Source organism: Calidris pugnax, unplaced genomic scaffold (assembly GCF_001431845.1).
Source record: "Calidris pugnax isolate Ruff unplaced genomic scaffold, ASM143184v1 scaffold42, whole genome shotgun sequence".
NCBI classification, from domain to species: Eukaryota; Metazoa; Chordata; class Aves; order Charadriiformes; family Scolopacidae; genus Calidris; species Calidris pugnax.
This window is the reverse complement of record NW_015090920.1, coordinates 13,281,515-13,287,514: the sequence shown is the minus strand read 5'-3', so window position 1 is coordinate 13,287,514 and position 6,000 is coordinate 13,281,515. Positions and strand designations below refer to the sequence as shown.

At 38.3% G+C, this 6,000-nt stretch overlaps 1 long non-coding RNA gene across 12 annotated transcripts in view; it reads left to right on the top strand.

Annotated features, from left to right (window-relative positions):
• Window positions 1–1,201: 1,201 nt before the first annotated feature.
• Window positions 1,202–6,000, top strand: part of LOC106892605 — a 227,871-nt gene continuing 223,072 nt past the window's right edge. For all 12 annotated transcript variants that reach the window (XR_001412901.1, XR_001412900.1, XR_001412907.1 and 9 more), the window contains exon 1: window positions 1,202–1,364. This is a non-coding gene — a long non-coding RNA (uncharacterized LOC106892605). The remainder of the gene's footprint in view (window positions 1,365–6,000) is intronic.

Below are 6,000 nucleotides of genomic sequence, written 5' to 3'. Positions count from 1 at the left end.
CTGGGGAAGAGAATATTTCCTTCTGAAAGGGAATCAGTCTCTCCTGTTCCCCTTTATAGATCTGAGATTAGCCCTAGCAAGCTCAGTGGTGTTACAGTGCTCATTATCTGCTTACCCGTGCAACTAAGAACAGAATTTGATCTCTTGACCTTGCATGAAAAGTGACATAATTGGGAAGCCAACAGTCTTGTCTGGCATGGTCTATGCTGTTACCATGTGAAGTTTTCCAGCATTTAGGATGGCTCTTCTATATTTGCTTTGGGGAGATTCTCAATCAACTCTACTGCTATATATTATGCTCAAGGAATGGAAATTTCAGACAAAACCACCATTCTCTTTTTTCTCGTGTTTTTTTTTTTTTTTTTTTTTTTTTTTCTCCTTTCATTGTTCATACAAGCAGAATCAGCTGTATACTAAAGTGTTTGTCTCGGGACAGCGTGTGCTCTCTAGAAAAATCTTACTAAACATCTTTGTCTTTCTGCCCTAACCCACTCCTTAGAAGTGCATTGACATTCCTGGTAACTTGATTCCTCTGACAGGATAAAGCAAGGCTGCTGTAGCTATACTGTAGGCCTGAGTTGCCATGTGACTTCAATAAGGAAATATATATCATATTCAGGAAATTAGGGGACAAGTGAGATATATACACAGTGCTTAAACAGAACTAAAAAAAATAGAAAAATCACACAGGCAATAGGCAGATTTTTACATGGAGTCAGACCTAGTTCTGATGGCAGGAAACAAAATGTTGTGGTGGGTAAGAAAACCTTAGTCCGGTAATCTTCTAAAATACAATGACAGAATAACCAGTGCTATAAATAAAAAGCGGGGGCAAGCTAAGGTGGTATTAACAAATGAGTCTTCCCAAGTCTGAGCTGGGCATGGGGGAGAATATAACAAGAAGGTCATGACAGAGTAACTTCTATCAAGTCCTTAATTTAATATTGCTTACCCACTCTGCTCTGTCCTTTTAATTAATCTTGGCATGACTATTTTTTTTTTTTTTTTAAAGGGGGAGAAAAAATCTCAAAGCCAGTTATGTGCTTGCATAGTAAATCTCTATGAAGAAAGTGCCAAGTCAGTACCCCAATATCGTTATTAGTAAAAATGTTTATTTAATAATACAGTTTCTGATAGTAACTTAACTATTCTATATTTTTTTTAATGGTAATTTATTTCTTCTTTCATCCTCTAGAACAAATCTTGCTCCCAGTTTCAGAGGATTTTCTTATTTGATGATGTGTCAGCTGTAACTTCTCAACTACTATGTGTTGAAATGAGCTAACCGGTGGAATTTGTGTTGACATCTAATATTACTCCCTGGGATAAATTCAGTGATCCATGAAGTCCAAGCAGTGCAGAAGGTGGGTAACAATTTAAAACTTTTTTTAGTAAAACTGTGCTTCACTGAATTCCTGTTTACACCTTCTACTTAACCTGCTCACCTGCAGCTCCAGGTCTGATTCATGAGATGCATAATTCAGTACTGTAGGAATAGCTCAGTTTTCAGTTTTTGCTCTATAAGTTTATTGTCAATAAATCCACGTAATTTACTGCAAACTTATTTAAAACAAGCAACCCTCAAACTAGCATTAACTCTTTAGAGTTTGAAATATAACTTTCTGGTGTGTAATGTCAAAATTATTAGCAAAACTTTATGCATCAGGCATCACTCAGTGAACTGAAAAGCTTATTAGATGCCATAATCACATACTGTATTAAAGTCTTTTGGATTGCACACAGGTACAAAAGCATGCTCCACATCACAGTTCCTCATTGTAAGCGAAGCAAATGTATGTTGAAGAATCAGGGAAACAGGGTGCTAGCATGGCTAACACCTGAGACCAGGCATGTTACTGCCAGCTGTGGCAAGTTTCTTGCATTCAAGACCAGTAAATGCCTCAAACAGTTTATTTATTTATTTATGGAATGTCTAAACTTTTCTGTCCTCTACTGTACAGGCGTTGCAAAATATTTAGCCTTATTTTGATATATGACATTGTTTTGTTTGAGCCGGTGTAATGGAATAACATTTAGTGTCATAGACTAGAGATCTAATGTTTTTTCTACAGAAACATCTGTGGTAGTTCAAATGTTAAATTTTTTCCATGTGTTGAGTTTGCAAGTGCAGAAGAAACAGACTTATTTTTAGACCAAAATTAGACTACATGTTAATACACAGTACTTTCTCCCACTGAAGTCATGGCAAATTTGTGTTAAACAATGACTTATTAGGTTTGCATAGAAAGCAGTGCAATGGGGTAAATCTCTCTCGCCTCAACCTGCATTGTAAGTTCACTTAAGAAAAAAACCAAAACGAAAACAGGTTTAGAGTACAGCATAAATGGTACTGTCCTTATGACATACAATAATAGGTTGATGTTGTCATAAACACTCATTATGTTCATAAGGTCTGGATATGTACCTTTGGAAGTCTCACTGGAAGCGGATTTGTGGCTCTGAAACATCTGTGAGGTTCAGTGGATTATTTGCTTATACAAGTTTATTTCTCTTTGAAATAAATCTTCTAATCTTACAAAAACCTGGACGAAACATTATTGATTGGCCAATTGGAAGGTTATGTTGAAACTTTCTGGAAAAAAATATTTTTAAGATGCTTGGTAAAATATTTAGTGGGTTTTTTTTCTTTTTTTAATTATTCCTCTTCACTAGTCCTGATGTCGTCAGATTTTTATTTTTTTTTTCCTTTCATCAGTAAGGGAAAATGGAACCTGTGCTCAGCAGCTATAGACAGGACTGCTGGTGTATTGCTTACTAGGCTGGTATATATAGGAGGAGTGATTAGATGTAAGTTCAGGACGATCATGGGAAGGAGTATGTACAGATACACTTAAGGCAGAAACTGCTGTCAATTACAAGGAGGGGGCAAAAAGACCAAGGTAGACATGTAAATGGAGAAACTGAGTACCTTGCAAATGTGATCCTGGCTAGGATCCTTTTCTTGCCCCCCCTTTCCCTGCGAACCCCCCCATTTCTTTTGAATCTCTGAAAGTAGAGCAGCGTTGGTTGGTTAGTTTTTTTTGCTTTTTCCTGGAGAGGACAGAGTAAGATGAAATCTTGATCTCTTTTAAAAACAAAACAAAAAATAAAACAGACAAAAAGGCAATAAACTGATTACACATTATGATTTGTAGGGCTAAGAAACATGGTGAGGTACACCAGGTGAGCAATAACATCTGACTTGCTGCATTGTGACTACAATGTTTGATTTTTCTCGTTGCCTTTTTTTTTTTTCCCCTTCAAATCCAAAGCTGGGATTTGTTGTTTCTGATTAAATATGCAGTGAGCTGTATGCCTTTAGGAAACTGCAAAATACTCTCCCCACACCCCTGTTCCTGGTGCTCTCTGTTGCCCAATGTGGAAACTGTGGCTCTTTGGGGATTTACCATTTCCTCCTAGGATCACCTGTGCTATGGCTTAAATAAAAGTTTGTTTCTTCAGCTGTCTGGCTTTCGAGTTTATCTGACTCAGGTTGACCCCTTAGTTTTATAATGAGCTAGTTTATTTGCTTGTGCAAATTGGGTTTTCTTAGACAGAAATATAACAGACTATAAAGAGGCCAATCTTTTGATCATTTCACCTCCGGAAAGGGGAAATCTACAATGCCTTTCTGCACTCACTGGGCACTCTCTGGGTTGTTAATAACATTAAGTTACCGTTCCTGAACACTTTGTTTTAGGATTTTTTTTTTTTAATACCATGTTGTAGAAGTCTGGTGTGTAGAAAAAGATGTTGTTTCTTCCGTCAATGCTAGAAATATTGATAAGGTTTAGAGGCTAATTGCTTTTCTATTCGCAGGAAATGCAGAGCCTTTTTTTAGCAACCAGTCTGGTTGTTTCTAATTCTTCTTTAAATATATCTTTGTTACACATATAGTCATGCATACAGGGAAGCATGAGGCAGAATGCTGGAAAAAAAGGAGGAGTAAACAGTTTGTGAAAATGGTGCCAGTTTTTCCTCGATGGGCCTCGAACCTCTAATATAGCCCAACAAAGCCGGGAGTGATGTGCCAAAATACCTTTTTAATAAACAACATAGGCAGTAGGAAATAATACTGGTCAGGGCTTGTTTTTCTGGCTCAGGGCCTCATTCCAACCTGTTGCAACCAGCTATTGAACGTCTATGGGGACACCCCTATACAAGAGGCCCCATGGAGGAAAGGAACTTTTACATTTCTGTTTGACTGGGATCCTTGCCAGTGGCTAAGTTCAAAGTGCAGTTTCCAGTAATTTGCTGTTACTACTCTGCATGTTTGATAGGCCAGGACAGAAGCATGCAACCTGAAGTAATATTTCCTGATTTCTGACATTTCTCAAGATATGAATGGAGGTTGCTGAGGCACTAAAACTTGGAAGGGTTTTCCTGACTCCAACACCTTTGATGCTTTCCTTTTCTCCTCTTGTGCAGCCCCCTTCCCTCCCCCCGTCTCCTTCCTTAGATCACATCCCCTGCTGTTGTCAGTTCCGTATTTGGATGACATTCATATTGATCGTTTCCCTATGCAAACACTGTGCGGCTGTTCTTATGCAACCAGAAAAATCCTATTGATTTACTGAGTGTGAGGGTTATTTAGATTGATATCCTTCTGTAGTAGTGATAATGCTTTCATCTCCCCTTAGAGTTACGGTGGACCTTTTCGGTTTTTTGGGGAGGGGGATGCAAATGAATTTCTTTAGCTCTGTTAACTGTGTCAAGAAGGAGGTAAGCACAGGGAGAAGCTAGCAGAATAGCTACTGTTCTCTCTAATGTTTGCAGTTGTAGGCCATGTGTATGCCATTGTGGTTATGGAAGAAGCATCCTCTATAGTTAAGATTATATAAGCATTCCTATTGTAATCCTTTGTTTTCAGCTTTCCAAAACTTGCCTCTTTTGGGCTGATATTTTCCTGGCTTGTTCTCTGCCATGTCACAATTTATTTATTTATTTTCCAAGCAGGAATACAAATGTTGGAGAGAGTTTTGATGTTTTTGAAATATAGATACATAGTCAAAATGAGCTTCAGATAGAAAGTTGCCTGGATGTCACTGTCAAACAGGGGAATAGGCTTTTGGTGAACACTTTTTATTACTGAATAATCTACATTTTTGCAAAAAGTAAGGCAAATGTGCTGTGTAAGGGCAGAGCTGAGGTTGTGTGGGAAGCCTTAAGTGCCTTAAATCCCAACTGTATTTTTTTACAGCCTAAGTATGCAGACTTCCTAGATACACAGGGGGGTGTGGGTATTAGTACAGCTACCTACTAAAGCAGAGCAGTAGGATATTTAAAGGTGCGGTACTCAGTTCTAACTGCACCTCTACAGGAAAGTAAATGCTTGCATAAACAAAAGCTAAGTACTGAAACTGTGCGCTGATTTTGCACTGGAGCTTCACTTTTGGGCTGAAACTGTCATCTCACCTCTGTTTTGAAAACCAAATAAAATTCCTTTGACTAGTATGTAGCTAAAGCTTTCAAATAAATAAGCAAGCAAATACCTTTTCTTCCAGAGCGTGCTGACAGGTGTTCACACAATCCAAGCACTCATGAGGTTTTAATCATTAAACTAAACAGTTCCTTGAAAGCAGAGGAATTTGGAGTTAATTTTGATCTTTGTCCTTGTGTTGATCACTTCATATCCACTACGGTGTGTCCACTGTGGTGACATACATCGAAATGCCTAAAGAGCAAGCTGAAGGAAACGGAACATATTTTTGAGCTGAATGTTTCAAATACCATAATTGGTATTGCATTATTCATGATTAGTGTCCTTTTTCCGATGTTTAGTCAAAAAATCTCTAGGGGGGCAGTGGGAGTAGCAAATTGAGTAGCAAATAATCACAAGATGATCTACAGTGGCAATTAATTTGCCCATGAGCGTAGTACATCACTGGTACCAGGGTGTTTGTCATGTGGCAGGCAGCTGTGTTCCACTGCCGGATGCTCAGCCTCCTCTTTAACCAGCTGCAGTGTATTGGCCTCCCTCTGTTTTGATTTTAGGCTAGA